Genomic DNA, 17,714 nt, shown 5'->3' on the forward strand with positions numbered 1-17,714 from the left:
GAAATGGAGTTTCACTCTGTTGCCCAAGCTAGGGTGCAGTGGTGTGATCTTGGCTCACTGAAACCCTTGCCTCTCGGGTTCAGGAGATTTTCCTGCCTCAGCCTACGAAGGGCTGAGATTACTGGCACCCGCCATCACACCCAGCGAATTGTTGTATTTTTAGTAGAGATGGGGTTTTGCCATGTTGGCCAGGCTGATCTCGAACTCCTAACCTCAAGCAATCAGCCCTCCACGGCCTCCCAAAGTGCTGGGATTACAGGCATGAGCCACTGCACCAACACTCTGTTCCTCCTTTCTGCCCCCCTCATTTCCCAGAAGTAACTGACATCCTTATATTGGTATATAATGTTAGGCTGTGTGTTTTAATATTTTATCACATATATATGTATACTTATTTGAGTGTTTTGTGAGTGTATGTAAATGGTATACGCTATACATCCTTTAGCAATTTGCTTTTTTTTACTCAACATTATGCTTTTCAAATGTATCTAAGTTGATAGATACACACACACTTCCTTTTAGTACCGTGTAATGTTCTATTTTATGAATAAATCACATTTATTTTTCCTTTCCCTAAAACTTAGAGACAGTGTGAACCGAAATGGTTTTAATGACTTAACATCTCACCTACAACACATGAAGTTTGCCTTTGCGCCACAACTCTACAGATTGATATTATCAGAAATTTATTTTTGTTGATGAGTTGGGTATAGAAAATGATCTCGTTTTTATCTAATTTGTGTTTTCCTAAGTACTAGTAAGATTATATGTATTGACCACTCAAATTTAATTATCCATGAGTTTCCGACCATAAACTTTCCCATTTTTCTTGGAGAAATGTACAAACAGGACGTCAATTGTTGCGGTACAGAGAGCCATGGGTTCAAGGTAGACTAATTTGCATAGAGACCCCAGTTTCTTTCCTATAGAAAAATACTAGAGACACTAAGCTCTGCACTACAGCAAACTTGAAATGTTGCTATTCTCCAGGAAAGGATTACTGCATCACTAATAGTAATAATAGCAGTCACAGTGATAGTAAGAGCACACATTTCCTGCAAATCTTGGAGGTGCCAGGCAGTTTGCTTGATACGTGTTGTGTCATTTAATTTTCACAATACCACTATCAGATAAATTCTATTATTATCTTCATTTTATAGAGGAGGAAACTGAGGCTCAGAAAGTTCAATAACTTAAGTCACACAGCTAAAAAGAAGCAAAGGCAATATTCAAATTCAGTTCACAGGACTACAGAACTCAGAATCTTAACCAGACACCCTCTACATTAACCCAAGAGTGCAGGGAACCCAACGTAGGAACTTAGACTAGAAAGGCGTCACCACAAACTGGTGAACATTTATGGAAGTGGACAGAACCAACCTTCAATAATGGCGTCATATGGCAATGGGAAACTATAAATAGAAGATTAACACAAATTTGCAATTACCTTGGAAATATGACTGCTAGCTTTTGGTCTGAGAAAGCCAGCTGAACAATCTGGAATGACCAGGAAAAAAAGCACTCCATCGGGAGATGTTAGACTTCCTGCTAATAGGAAACTCCTGTTGTTTGAATGATTAATTAGCAAAATAAAAGAGATATGATATATTGCTACTCCTAGTTGGTGAAGCAAGTCATTTTGTGAATGTTAACCTAATCTATAATGTATATACATGTACATTAGTGGATTTTAGATTTATAACTGCTTTTTAAAGGAAGGTGGAGATGTTTGGAACATGGCCCTAGCCTTTTGAGTTGATACAACAAATGGTAACGATATGCTGCCCTAATACAATAAAGGAAGTACATGGGACACAGTGTCAACTGGAAAGAACACATGTTAAGGTAAAGCCTCTATACTAATTATTGTCCTTAGTATATCGCTTTGCATCAGAGACTCGTCAATGACTTGTAACTCAATGTTACTTCTATAATCTTTAGGCTTTTCTACTCATGATTCACCTAGTACTGGTTTCCTAAAAAATTTAGAATACCTTGCTGCTCCCTTTTTGTTCAAAAAGGAATACCAATTTGAAATGAGCTTTACAATTTTATGCAAAAAATCTATCCATCCTTATATCAGTAGTAATTGCTCAATTATAATTAATCATTTTAGATAACACGTTATTGTTTATTTTTTATTGTTAGTTTTTGTGGGTACATAGTAGGTATGTGTGTGTATATATATATATATATATATATATATATATATATGTAATTTTTATATATCTCATGTGCCCTATAGAGAGAGTATATATATATATACACATACACACACACACACACACACACACACATAGGGTACATGGCATGTTTTGATACAGTCATATAATACCTCATAATTACATTAGGATAAATAGGCTATCCATCACCTCAAGCATTTACTCTTTCTGCTCCAACCATCCAATTATACTTTTAGTTATTTTAAATGTACAATAAATTATTGTTGACTGCAGTCACCATGTTGTGCAATCAAACACTAAATCTTATTTAATCTATCTAACTATATTTTTGTACCCACTAATTATCCCCACAACCCACTCCCCCAACCCGACCATCCAAAACACTTCCCAGGCTCTGGTAACCGTCATTCTACACTCTATCTCCATGAGGTCAATTGTTTTACCTTCTTCAGCTCCCACAGATAAGTGAGAACATGTGAAGATTTGTCTGTGCCTGGCATATTTCACTTAACATAATGACATCTAGCTCCATCTCTTCAATATACTGATTTCCTTTCTTTGGGACATATATCTAACAGTGGTATTGCTGGATTATATGGTAGCTTTTTTTGTTTTTTGAGAAACCTGCATAGTGTTCTCCGTGGTGGCTGTACTAAATAACATTCCCACCTACAATGTATGAAGGTTCTCTTTTCTCCACATCCTCGTCAGCATTTGTTGTTGCCTATCTTTTGGATATAAGCTATATTACCTGGGGTAAGATAATATCTCATTGTAGTATTCATTTGCATTTCTCTGATGATCAGTCATGTCAAGCACCTTTTCATAGATCTGATTGCCATTTGTGTTTCTTCTTTTGAGAAATCGCTATTAATATCTTTTCTCCCTTTCTAAATTAGATTATTAGATTTTTTTCTATAGGGTTGTTTGAGCTCCTTATATATTCTGGTTATTAATTTTTGGTCAGATGAGTAGTTTCCAAATATTTTCTCCTATTATATGTGCTTTCTCTTCATATGGTTGACTGTTTCCTTTCCTGTCCAGAAGCTTTTAAACTTGATGTGATCCCATCTGTTCATTTTTGCTGTGGTTGCTTGTGCTTGTGGGATATTACTCAAGAAATATTTGCCCAGTCTAATGTCCTGGAGAGTTTCTCCAACAAGTTTTAGTAGTTTCATAGTTGGATGTCTTATATTTAAGTTTTTAATCCATTTTGATTTTATTTTTGTATATGGCAAGTGATCGAGGTCTAGTTTTATTCTTCGGCATATGGATATCCAGTTTTCCCATCACTGTTTATTGAAGAGACTGGTTTTTTGCAAGTATATGTTCTTGGCACTTTTGACAAAAATGAATTCACTGCAGATGTATAAATTGATATCTGGGTTCTCTATTCTGATTTATTGTTCTATGTGTCTGTTTTTATACCAGTACCATGCTGTTTTGGATACAATAACTATGTAATATAATGTGAAGTCAGGTAATGTGATTCCTCCTGTTTTGTTCTTTTTGCTCAGGATAACACTGCCTGTTCTGAGTCCTTCGTAATTCCATGTAAATTTTAAGATATGTTTCTATTTCTGTTAAGGATATCATTGCTATATTGATAGGGATTGCATTGAATTTGTAGATGGCTTTGGGTAGAACGGATACCATAATAATATTGATTCTTCCAATCCATGAACATCAAATATCTTTCCAGTTTTTGGGTGTTCTCCAATTTCTTGCATCAACGTTTTATACTTTTTTTTTTTTTTTTTTTTTGTGACGGAGTCTGGCTCTGTCACCCAGGTTGGAGTGCAGTGGCACGATCTCAGCTCACTGCAAGCTCTGCCTCCCAGGTTCATGCCATTCTTCTGCCTCAGCCTCCCGAGTAGCTGGGACTACAGGTGTCCACCACCACACCCAGCTAATTTTTTGTATTTTTAGTAGAGATGGGCTTTCACCGTGTTAGCCAGGATGGTCTCGATCTCCTAACCTCGTGATCCGCCCGCCTCTGCCTCCTAAAGTGCTGGGATTACAGGTGTGAGCCACCACGTCTGGCCTGTTTTATACTTTTATTGTAGAGATCTTTCACTTCTGTGGTAGTCTATTCTTAGATATTGTATTTTATTTGTAACTACTTTGAATGGGATTAATTTCTTAATTTTTTTCAGATTGTTTGCTGTTGGCATATAGAAATGGTATTGATTTTTGCATGTTGATTGGTATCCCACAGTATAACTGAATTTGTTTATTGGTTCTAAGTTTCTTGTTGGAGTCTTTAGGTTTTTTCAAACACTAGATAATATCATCTGGAAACAAGGATAATTTGAATTATTCTTTTACAACTTGGATGCTTTCTTTCTCTTGTCCGATTGCTCTAGCTAGAACTTCCAGTACTATGTTGAATAACAGTGATGAAAGTGAGCATCCTTGTCATGTTCCAGATCTTAAAAGGCTTTCAGTTTTTCCCCATTTAGTGTGATACAAGCTGTGAGTCTGTTGTATATGGTTTATATCGTGTTGAGGTATGTTCCACCTATACCCAGTTTTCTTAGGACTTTTATTATGAATGGATGTTGAATTTTATCAAATGCTTTTTCAGCCTTGATTGAAATGATCATATTGTTTTTGTCTTTCATTCTATTGATATATCATATTGACTAATTTGTGTATGTTGAACCATCCTTGCATCCCTGGGATGAATCACATGTGGTCTTGATGAATGATCTTTTCAATGTGTTGTTGAATTTGGTTTGCTAGTATTTTGTTGAGGATTTTTGCATCAATGTTCATCAGATATATTGGCCTGCAGTTTTATTTTTTGACTTGTCTTTTTCTAGTTTTGATATTAGAGTAATATTGACCTCATAGAATGAGTTTGGAAGTATTCCCTCCTCCTCAGTTTTTCAGAATAGTTCGTGTAGGATCGGTATTAGTTCTTCTTGAAATCTTTGGTAAAATTCAGCAGTGAACCCAACAGGTCCTGAACTTTTTTGTTGCTGAAAGAGTTTTTATTATAGCTTCAATCTTATTACTTGTTACTGATCTGTTCTGGTTTTGAATTTCTTCATGGTTCAGTCTTGGAAAGCTGTATGTGTCTGGGAATATACCATTTCAAGGTTTTCCAATTTATTGGTATATATTTGCTCATGTAACCTTTAATGATATTTTGTATTTCTTTGGTATTGGCTGTGATATCTCCTTCTTTCTCTCTGATTTTATTTATCTGGGTCTTCTCTCTTTTTTCTTGGCTAATTTAGCTAGAAGTTTGTCAGTTTTGTTTACCCTTTTAAAAACAGCTTTTTTATTGATCTTTTGTAGTGTTTTCTTCCTTTCAATTTCATTTATTTCTTCTCTGATCTTTACTATTCCATTTCTTCTACTAATTTTGCATTTGGTTTGCTCTTGCTCCTCTAGTTTTTTAAGATGCACCATTAGGTTTTTTATTTGATGTTTTTCTAATTTTTGATGTAGGTGCTTACTGCTATAAAATTTCCTCTTAGTACTGATTTTGCTGTATTCCATAGGTTTTGGTATGCAGTGTTTTCATTTTCATTTGTTTCATGAAATTTTTTAGTTTCCTTCCTTCTTTCTTCATTGACTCACTGGTCATTCAGGAACATATTGCTTAATTCCATTTGTTTGTCCAATTTCCAATATTCCTCTGTTATTGATTTCTAGCTCTATCCCACTGTGGTTCAAAGAAGATACTGTATATGATTTCAATTTTTTGAATTTTCTCAGGTTTATTTTGTGGCCTAACTATGATCTATCTTTGAGAATGACCCATATGCTGAGAGGAGTGTGTATTCTGAAGCCATTGGATAAAATGTTCTGTAAATATCTATTAGGTCCATTTGTTCTATTGTGCAGATTAAGTCCAATGTTTCTTTGTTAATTTTATGTCTTGATGATCTGCCTAAAGCTGAATATGGGGTGTTAATGGTTTCCAGCTATTACCATATTGGGGTCTATCTCTCTCTTTGGCTCTAGTAAATATTTACATCTCTGAGTACTGCAGTGTTGGATGCATATATATTTAAAATTATTATATCCTCTTGCTGAACTGACCCCTTTATCATTAAATAATAATTTTATTTGCCCCTTTTTACAATTTTTGTATTAAAATCTATTTTGTCTGATATAAGTATAGCTACTTATACTCTTCTTTGGTTTCCATTACATCTTTTTCCATCCCTTTACTTTAGTCTATGTGTGCCTTTACAGGCGAAGCATGTTTCTTCTAGGCAACAGATCATTGGGTCTTGTTTTTTATCCATGTAGCCATTCTGTGTCTTTTGATTGGAAAGTTTAGCTCATTTACATTCAATATTATTAATGATAAGGAAGGACTTACTTCTGCCATTTTCTTATTTTTTTTTTTTTTTTCTGGCTGTTATATGGTCTTCTCTTCTTTCTTCCTTTTTGTCTTCCTTCTAGTGATGTTGATTTTCTCTGGTGGTATGTTTTAATTTCCTGTTTTTTATTTTCATTTTTTTCACATCTGTCATGTATTTGTTAACTTGTAGTTACTGTGATGCTTGCAAATAATATCTTATAATCCATTATTTTAAACTGATAACAACTTAACACTGATTTTATAAAAAAGTAAACGGAAAACTAATAAAGACTCAACACTTAAACTTCTTCCCCCCTCTTTTTAACTTTTTATTGTTTGTATTTATATCTTATTGTACTCTCTATGTATGTAAACATTGTTTTAGTTATTATTTTTGGTCATTTCCTCATTTAACCTTTCCACTAAAAAAATCAATAATTGGCACACCTCAATGAGAGTATTATAATATTCTGTGCTTTTCTGTGTACTTACTATTACCAATGAGTTTTGCACCTTTAGATGGTTTCTTATTTCACACTGAGAAATTCATTTTAGCATTTCTTGTAGAACAGGCCTGGTGTTCATAAAATTCCTCTGTTTTTTGTTTTTCTGGGAAAGTCTTTGTTAAGCCTTCATATTTGAAGGACATTTTTACTGCATTTACTATTATAGGATACATCTTTTTTTCCTTCAGAACTTTAAGTATGTCATGCCAGAGACATATTTAAAGTTTCTCATTGTAAACTTCACCTGTCTCCTGGTCTGTAAAGTTTCCACTGAGAAGTCTGCTGCCAGATGTATTGGAGCTCCACTGTATGTGATTGGTTCCTTTTATCATGCTGCTTTTAGGATTCTTTATTTATCCTGGACTTTGGGAGTTCGATTATTAAATGCCTTGAGGTAGTTTTCTTTGGGTTAAATCTGCTTGGTGGTCTATAATGTTCTTGTACTTGGATATCAATATTTTTCTGTAGGTTTGGAATGTTCTCTATTATTATTACTTTGAATACACTTTCTACCCAAATCTCTCTCCCTGCTTCTTCTTTTAGGCTGGTAACTCTTAGATTTGCCTTTTTGAGACTATTTTCTAGCTCTTGCAGGCATGCTGTAGTCTTCTTTTTTAATCTTTCCAGTTTTGTCTCTTTTTACTGTATTTTCAAATAATTTTTAAGCTCATTGATTCTTCTGATTGATGAATTCTGCTGTTAAGAGACTCTGATGCATTCTTCAGTATGTCTATTAATTTTTCAGGTCTAGAACTTCCACTTGATTATTTTTAATTATTTCAATCTCTTTGTTAAATTTATCTGATAGGATTAGAATTCCCCCGCTCTGTGTTATGTTGGATTTCATTGAGCTTCTACAAAATAGTTATTTTGAATTCTCTGTTTGAAAGGTTATATATCTTCGTCTCTTTAGGATTGGTCGCTGGTGCCTTATTTAGTTTGTTTGGTGAAGTCATGTTTTCTTGGATGTTCTTGACACTTGTGGATGTTCATTGGTGTCTGGGCATTGAAGAGTTAGGTACTCATTTTATTTGTCACAGTGTGGGCTTGTTTGTACCTTTTCTTCTTGGGAAGGCTTTCCAGGCATTTAAAGGTACTTGGACGTTGTGATTTGGGTATGCTTACTGCAGTCATACCAGCTTCACAGGATACCCCAAGCCCAGTAATGGCATGGATCTTAAAAACTCAAAGAGGTACCACCTGTGTGGTCTTGGGTAAGAGCCAGAATTCCCTGGATGACCATAGACTCTTGTTCTTTCCTTACTTTCTCTCAAACAAATGTAGTCTCTGTGCTGAGCTGCCTGGAACTGGAAGATGGTGACATGAGCACTCCTTTGGCCATTACCACTGGAACTGTGCTTGCTCAGACTAAATGCCAGCACAGCACTGGGTCTCACTCAAGGCCCACAGTGTCCAGTCCCTGCCTATTTTCTATGTTCATTCAAAGTCCTAGAGCTCTACAATCAGTAGGTGAAAATCCAGGCAGGCTTGGGTCCTTCCTTTCAAAGCAGCATGGTCCCCCAGCCCTGAGAAGGTTTGGAGATGCCGTCCAGGAGACAGGGCCTGGATTTAGTAACTTTTGGGATCTACCTGGTGCTCTATTCTATTATAATTGAGTTGGTACCCAAGCTCAAGACAAAGTCTTTCCCACTCTTCCCTCCCCTTTCCACTTTAAATGTCATGCCACTAACATATTTTAAGATTTAAGCATAGGAGTTTCTCCTTGTGGCCACCACAATCCCAGGCCGTAGCTAGTACTGCTTGGCTACTGCCAATATTCACTCAAGGCCCAAGGCTCTTCAATCGGCTTGTGGTGAATGCTGCCAGGCATGGGTCTCTCTCTTCAGGGCAATGGAACCTCCTGGCCCAAGATAGGGCCAAAAAAGTCATCCAGGAGCCACGGTCTTGAATTGGGAACTGGAAGAGCCTGCTTGGTCTTCTGCTCCATTGCAACTGAGCTGGTAACCAAGCTGCAAGGCATTGTTCCCATTGTTCTTCCTTATCTTTTCGCAAGCAGAACGAGTCTCTTCACATTGTTACCATAGTTGAGAATTCACTGGGGTCACACCTGAAACAGCACAGCTCTGAGTCACACTTAAGTCCCACTGCAAGTACTGCCTGGACCACTACTGATTATTCAGAGTCTGAGGTCTCTTTACGCAGGTAATGGATACTTCCAGAACTGTGTCCTTCCTTTCAAGGCAATTGGTTCCCTTCTGACACAAAATGTGTTTAGAAATGTCATCCAGGAGCTAGGGCCTGGAATGGGGGCCTCAGGACTCTGCCTGGTGCCCTCTCTTGCTATGACTGAGCAGTATTCAAGTTGCAAGACAAAGCCCACTTTACTCTTCCCTCTCCTCTCCTCAAGCCATGGGAAGGAGTCTCTCCTGAAGCTATAAGCTTCACTGCAGCCTGGGACTGAGGGAGAGCTGTCACAAGTACTTCCTTGGTTGCATCAGCCAGTATCTCACTATGTCACATGCCTTCCAAGTCCACTGACTCTGGGCCCAGCACAGCACCAGGACTTGCCCAGGAATTGCAGTTCATATGATCTAGATTGTCTTTCAAGTTTGCCTTTCAAGTCCTTATGGTCTAGATTGTCTTCCAAGATTGCCTTTTATTTAGGACCTCACTACCCTTTAGCCCACAGTGGCAGGGATTGCCAGAACTCATGTACCAACTACTAGGTGGACGATTTGACTCTGGCTAGAGTTGGTCTAAATGCTCCCTCTGTAGGTGTTGACTGAATTCTGTCCTGTATTGCTTCCCACTATAACAGGGCATCACTGAGTTCCAATGCAAAGTTCCACAATCTATGTGCTCTTCTTTCCCAAATCACACAGATTCTGTCTCCATGCCACATGTCCACATCCAGGGAATGGGGAGGGGTAGCATCAGCAATTCAAGGCTGTCTTTCCTACCTTCTTCAGTGTATTTTTTTCTTGATATGATGTTAAAATCAGTTATTATGATCACTCACCTGATTTTTGGTTCTCATGAAGGTGCTTTTTTGTGTGGATAGTTTTTCAGTTTGGTGTTTCTGTCAGGGGTCAATTGCTGGGGGCGTCTATTCAGCCATCTTGCTCTGCCTTTGCTGTTACTGCTTCTTATAAATCAACTGCTGCTCCTAATTTTATAAAACACATTTCAGTAACTTCCAATTTTTACCAACATCATATTTCATTTTTTAAAATATCTTTCTTAAAGTTTTAGGACTTAGAAGAATCCCATAGATCCTCTGGACCAACTTTAATGATAAGAAAATGGCCACTCAGAAAAGTTTTGTCTTTTACTAGTGGCAGACCTAGGGCAAAAAGCTAATCTCCAGACTATTTTAGTAAGGGCTCTTCCCACTACACTTCTGAAACCCCTACCTAGAATCAGAAAAAGCATGTTCACTCACATTTGTGCATGCACCACCTTCCTTCCTGCTAAATATAGATACAGATATATTTGCCTTAAATCTTTTAACCTTTTTGATTGTCCTAACTTTTCTTTCTCAGTTGCTGCACAGACAGTGGTCTCAATACTTGGCTGCAAGGAAGATCCCACCATCCTATCCTTAAAGGATCATTTTGGTTAAGAAAAGTTTTCTTTGAACACATGACTAATAATATGTTATTTCATCCAACACAACTACAAAAGAAGCAGATTGATGATTTTGTAAAGCCTTAATGACCTTAATTTATTATCCCTCCTTGTATTTAGATTATTTGCCATATGACTTTCCAGTTCCTCCCCAGCTATGTGGATTAACCAGTGGAATGTTAACAGGTGTGATGAGACCAAGGCTTGAAAAGCACCTGTATGTTTGGGTGTGCTCTTTTGTGACTTTGTCATGCTATGAAAGCTCATGCCCTGGTTAGCCTATTGGTCCTAACATGAGGATGAGAGACACATGGAACTGGGGGAACCCACTCCAGGCAAAAAAGCCTAGCACAAAACCTCTCAGGTGACCCACAGATCCATGAGAACAAATGATAGTTGTTTCAAACCACCAAGTTTTGAGGCAGTTTATTACACAGAATTTTGTGATACTAGGTTACTGATATTCCAGAGTATACAGGGTATAATAAATATATCTGACACATGCTGGACAAATACCTGCAGACTGTATAAGACATAGTGTTAGTTTCTCTTTATTATGGATTCATTTTTGAACAATCTATATTCCAATAAGAGGCTGAGGATATAATATTAGAGTAGTGATTTAGAGCACGATTGAAGTTAGATTGTCTGTCTTTGCTCCCTTCTATCTGATGACTCTGGGCAAATTACTTAATTTTTCTGTCCTCAGTTTTCTCCTCTATAATTGGAGACAATGTTAGTATCCATTTAGCAGCATATCTGTCATGTAGTAAGTCCTCAAATAATATTGGTAATTAATAATAATGTACTGTCTCATCATATAATCTTGGAGTGTTGGTTAATAAGTTTTTAATTTATTATGCAATCAATTCTCTTTTCAGCTTGATTCTGAATTCATAATAGTTTTTTCTTGGCTTCTGTTTCTAACATACATCACCTTTAGATATGTGCTTATACTTAGTAAGTTTTTATTACAAGAAACCTCTCAACGACTTACATTAATATTACAAGTAACTCTTTTATTATGCTTCTGTGCTTCTTTTATGCTAGGACTCTTAGTTAACAACTGCATGAAACTCACACATCGTTTCTTCAAATAATTCATGACAACTTAGACTTATTGATAAGTCGTATTTGGTATTTTACTCATGATACCCCGTGTCTTCTTTTCTGGTTTCCTCTTACATTTTGCTAAAGAACAACCTAGAGAAATTTTAATTTTTTCAAAGATGTTCAACTTTCCATCTTTAAAATTGTCTTTATTTTTCCTTTTCTCTTGAATAACAGCTTGCCTAATGAAGAATCCAAGATTCAAATCCCTCAGGATTTTGTAGATATGGCTACATATTTTCTGGCATTTGGCGTCAGAAAACGCCAATGTCATTCTGATTTTTCTTCCTTTTCAGATAATGTATTTTTACTCTCTAGAAAATTGTAAGACTTTTTCTTTCTCCTTCGACTTCCTAAATTCTTCCCCGGTATTCGTAGGTCCCTTGGTGCAATATTGCTGCTCTGCATTCTAATTCTTTTAAATTAAAAAAAAACAAACCCCAGTACCTTCTCTCAGTTTGAAAAAAAGATATTATTCTATTATTACTTGGATTATGTCATTCCTCCTATTCTCTCTAGCTTCTCCTTATACAAGTTTTTTTAGGAAGATTTTAGAATTTCTAAACATTTTACATACTTTGTAAATATCTAAACCTCATATACTGAATGACATCATTCCTTCCAAGTTTCTTGGACAATTTTCGTCGACAGATGAAATCATCGACAGATTATTGCACTACATTCCAAGAAAACCTCTTGGCTCGATCTTCCGTAACACTGATTTGGTGTTCAACCACAACCATTCTAATATTCAGGATTTTCTTATTGTCCTGAAGTTTTGTTTTCTTGTAGTTTCTTATTTGGCTTTGGTAACAGCGTAATGCTGGCCTCGTAAAATGAGTTTGGAAGTGTTTTCTCCTCTTTCATTGCCTGGAAAAGTCTGAGAAGGATTGGCATTAATTCTTTCAGTGTTTAGTAGAATTCGTGAATGAAGCCATCAGATCCTGGGTTTTTCTTTGTTGAGAGGTTTTTTATTACAGTTTCAATCTCTTTACTCATTATTGGTCTGTTCAGATTTTCTTTTTTTTTATGGTTCAGTTTTGGCAGATTGTATGTTTCTAGAAATTGATCCATTTCTTTTAGATACCCAGTTTGATGGCCTATAATTGCTCATAGTAGTCTCTAATGATACTTTGTATTTTTATGCTATCAGTTTTAAGGTCTTCTCTTTCATTTATAATTAAACTTGAGTCTTATCTTTTTTCCTTTAGTCTGGCTAACAGGTTGTAGATTTTGTTTATCTTTTCAAAAATCCAGCTCTTGGTTTCATTGAGCTTTTGTTTTTCTAGCCTCTATTTCTGCTCTGATCTTTATTGTTGATATTTAGTCAATTAGTGTAATATACCTCAGCAGTTAAGGAGTATGAATTTAGCCACACCTTTTGTATTTTTCAATTGCTGTCTAGCTGACACATAACTAAGTTGGCATCTCCTTCTTGAGGTAGTCCTTTCTCTCCCTAATTTCACAAGAATTCAAAGAATTTGCTCCAGTCTTTGTCTACTAAGCCACTGGACTTTTCATAAACTTGATCGGTGAGAGAGGTGCTAACAACATTGGACCTTAAAAGGGAAACATTGACCTTCATGGAAAACTCTTTCCCCATCTCATAACATTATCCCATGCAAATATTCCCATCTCCTCACCAGTAACCAACTCAGCATTTCAAAATCAGATTAAAGGCATCTTTCGTTAGCCAACATCGTCCTTATTATCTTCTTTCACCTGGACAGTGGGTTAAGGTACCCATTCAAGTGGCCCTTTTCTGAACAAAAATCAGTCCAACGTGACTAGTCTTGTTCATCTAGATGAAAAACACTTTTGGAAATTAAGAACTTTACATTCCACATCAATTGCTCTGTTATATTCGCTTCAGTAAATATATGTTTATTTTAATTTCTATGAAATTTCCTTTTTTTTTTCACTTTTTCTTAGTGGCCTATTCTAACTACGTGAATGCAGTGTCCTTCAAATATCTCTTAAGATACAAATTAAATTGTTTCAGTAAGTTTTTCTATATTTCACCAGTAATTCAATTGTTTCAAGAGTTAACTTCAGTTTGTTTACTTTGGTGGTTCATTTTTATGCTTTTTTTCTTCAATATATGGAAATTCTTAGTTGTTCATTTATATTTATAAGTAGTTCATTTATATTTACAGGTGGCTAGTGTGAAAGTTACAGCTTCTTTGATAATGAATATGATTACAAATTATAGAAGCCATCACTATAGTTAGTGAGCTAGGTGGTATCTTAGTCCATTCAGGCTGCTGTAACAAATTACCATAGATGCAAGGCTTAAACAACAGATATTTATTTCTCACAGTTCTGTAGGCTAGGAAGTTCATGATCAAGGTGCTGGGAGGTCCAGTGTCTGGTGAGGGCCTGCTTCCTGGTTCGCAGAAGGCCATCTTCTTGAGGTGTCTTCACATGGCAGAGAGCAAAGATAGAGGAAGCAAGTTTTCTCATGTCTCTTCCTATGAGGCACTAATCCTGTCATTAGGGTTCCACCTTCATAACCTAATTACCTCCAGAGGCCCCATCTCATAATACTATCCCATTGAGATTTCGAGCTTCAACCTACGAATTCTGGGGGACACAAAAATGCAGTCATGTAGTGGACGGGAGTTTTCCATTAGAAGGTGAGAAAGTCTAGCCCTGTTGGCAGCTTACATTACCCAAGAGCACCATTCCACTTTTTATAACCCCAGTAGTCACTTTAAATATCCCTTGCCTATCCCCAGTGGCAGAATCCATCTGCTCCTTTATTACCTTTCAAACTGTTCATGCCAGTTCTGTTGGATCTGGGTGGAAATGCCCTTTCCAGGTGCTTGAAACACCCCAGGTTCATTAGCCTTCCCATCAAATGCCACAAAGTTGAGTATCTTCCTTACCTCCTCATAATTATGATCCCTGGGCTTTTCCAAAAAACTCCAAACTTTTCAAACTTCTGTTTAAAATTGAACAAACTCCTTTCTTCTTCCATCGCTACTCTCTTTCATTTGTATTAACTGTACTTACCAGTTCTATTTGGTTATTTCCTCAGACTAATCCCATCTGCTTTATATCATCCAGAAATGTTTTGCTTCTGCTGGTATCACTCTTCCACATTTCCTAGTGCTGCTTTAGTGTTATGCTTACTTTTCTCCCTGGTGGAACTTTAAGGACAGAAAAGTAAACATACGTGCTTAGTCATCAAGAGGGCACTTAGCTCCCAAGTGGCCTTTTCGCTTTGTTGTTTTTCTTTTTTCCTTCCCTATTTATTTGTATTACTTCCACTGATTTAGTTTCTTTCATTTTGTTTTTATTCAAATACATTTATAAAAGCAGTACTGGCGTAGGAATTAACTATTCCTTTATTCTAATCATGTTTCTGTGATTCCTGCCTGACACACAGCAGGTACTCATTAAGTATTTTTGAGCAAATGAATAAATGAAGCAAATTATCACACACTCCCCACCCCAGACTTCAGCTTTTCCAATGTGAAATTAAGAGGCCTCTGCAAGTAATAGCAAGCTATGGTTCTTCTTGGGCTTGATAAAAAACATTTATCGTCACTGAATATCAAGCACCAAGAGGAGAGAGGCAGCCAGTGTATGAGCAACACCAACCTAAGACAGAAAACTGTGATCAAAAGCCTAAAAAGAGACCTATGACATCAGAGTCTCAGAGGAGTTCAAAACAATCATAATTAGGCTTAATAACTGACTCTCTGGTAGCTACATAACTATGATCAGGCCAGATGGCAAGTGAGCACTGACTGAGTAAACTGAGAGAGCGAGGTAATAACACAGTCTGCCTTTAAAGGACCTATGTGAAGATCTCCCTTTTCCCAAATTCCCTTCGTAAAAACCAATGTAGAAAAAATCTGTAGGGCCCTCGGGCCTGGAAACCCTCTCTGGGAAATTATTTTAACCTCCTGGATGGGAGATCTATGAGCTGTAAGTCTGGAATTAAACACTGTCTGCAAGGTTGACAATGATGATAAAGTTCCCAAGTCAAATGGTAAGTCTGACGCAAACACTCAGGTACTCCATACCACATGTGCTCATCAGAAACTATTCATTAGCAATGAAGTTGGTGGACAAAACTAAAAGTCACAATTATAACAATGTTTTCAGGAAGTCTTTTACATTTTGAATCACCTTATTACCATACTATTTCTGAGAAATCTAAGTAAGGAAAAAGAAGAAATTACAAATTTTATATCTGCTTAATATAGTGATCTTCAAACACAGTCACCTGGAGGGCTTGTTAAAACACAGACTGCTGGTCCCCACCCTCAGTTTCTGATTCAATAGGTTTAGGATGAGATCCAAAAATTTGCATTTCTAACAGATTCCCAAGAGATGGAGGTACTGCTTATCCTGGGACTATACTCAATAATTTCAAAATGTCTGCTACATCTGAGTCTGCTTTTGGTGCTTACCTTGATTTTTCACACTGCGTTTTTTTCTTGCCTTTTGACATGTGTTATAATTTTTTGTTGAAAACGACATGATTTATTGAATAATAGGAACTGAAGTAAATAGGCCTTTAGTGTGAGGTTATATGTTTATCTGCCTAGCAGTTAGGCTGAATTTAATGTGTGGTACAGCTACAGGCATCGGAGGCTTCAATCACCACTGGCCACCTTGTTTTTGTCTCCCATGTTGTCTTTGGGTTTCCCTAGAAATTCATTCTTGGATACAGTTTTTGTCTTTCAGTGCTCCAAGTTGTAACTCACTGTTATTATGTAGGAGCCCTATTGGTGTAGTGTGATGGTACTGGGAAGCATTCTATAATATTATGATTAAATTGCCATTTCTTATGGGCCTGAGTCCTCAGACTGCAACCTTCAGAAGTCTTTCTTAGACTTTTTTTCTCCCTTACTTGAGGCAGAAAGGGTACAGAGGATTCGGTTGTCAAATTGCACTTCCTCTACATAAGATAAGGCTCTAGTAAGCTAGTTTTCCTGCAGGGCAGGACTTTGATATAAAGAACACACTGGGCTTATTTCAAAATGGTTACTGTTGCCCTGCCAAAACCACAAGGGGATTTTTCTCCAATCTTCACTAAAAGAATCTGGTAGGAATCTGCTACTATATGAATGTGAGTGTACCCCCAAAATTCATGTGCTAAAATCTAACCCCTAAATTGATTCTCTTAAGAATTGGGGCTTTTGGGAGGTGATTAGGTCAGGAGACTGAATACATTATAAAAGAGATTTGGGAAAGCCTGTTTGCCCCTCCTGCCATGTGAGGACACTGCAAGAGAGACTATCCACGAGAAATGGGGCCTTCACGAAATGCCAAATCTGCTAGAGACTTAATCTTGGATATCCCAGCCTCCAGAATTGTAAGCAATAAATATATATTGTTTATAAACTACCCAGCCTGGTATTTTTGTCATAGTAGCCTGAACAGACTAAGACAGGATCCCACAAATAAATCTCACAAAAGCGTGACAGGTCCAGGTCCTCCTGAGACTGGGCTCCAGGAGTTTTTAACTCTCAAGCTTGTCCACACTCAGCTTCAGCAATTTTTCAGTTACCTTTAAGAAACACTCAAATGCTCCTACCCATTACTAGCTCCAGTTTTTTGTGTTTCTGGTAAGCTGTGATTCTCGTATTTGCCTGTCTCTTCAGCTTCCTAAACAGCAATTTACCCTGTCACCTCAATTCCCTGATAGACTAAGAAGAGTTATTGAGCTACGTTTTCTCTTGTGGTGAGGACAGGTGAGACATCTCTAAGTTATTTACATTTGTAAGAAGAAACCAGAAGTCAGGACTGTTTGGGGATTATACTTTAAGAACCACTGGTTTAGTGAGAAAATAGCCACCTTCAGTCAATCTCAAAATACATGAAAGCTTTAGGCTCCACTGCATAGCCTCCAATACCCACCTTAATTTAATAATTATTTGTAGCATTATTTTCTTCCAGCCAATGTCCTTCATGTCAAAATTAATACATGTGTCAAAAAAGGGAGAAGACCCAACACCCTTGATTGAGAGGTCTCATGTTGTACAT

General features: G+C 36.9%; 1 long non-coding RNA gene across 1 annotated transcript in view; it reads right to left on the reverse strand.

The window, feature by feature from the left end:
- LOC123571761 (uncharacterized) overlaps positions 1-17,714 on the reverse strand; it is a 33,733-nt gene that overhangs the window by 14,793 nt on the left and 1,226 nt on the right. The window contains exons 2-3 of the long non-coding RNA XR_006695970.2: positions 14,727-14,863; positions 9,994-10,140 (exon numbers count right to left, since the gene is read on the reverse strand). This is a non-coding gene — a long non-coding RNA (uncharacterized lncRNA). The remainder of the gene's footprint in view (positions 1-9,993; positions 10,141-14,726; positions 14,864-17,714) is intronic.

The sequence above is a fragment of the Macaca fascicularis genome, chromosome 2 (genome assembly GCF_037993035.2).
Source record: "Macaca fascicularis isolate 582-1 chromosome 2, T2T-MFA8v1.1".
NCBI classification, from domain to species: domain Eukaryota; kingdom Metazoa; phylum Chordata; class Mammalia; order Primates; family Cercopithecidae; genus Macaca; species Macaca fascicularis.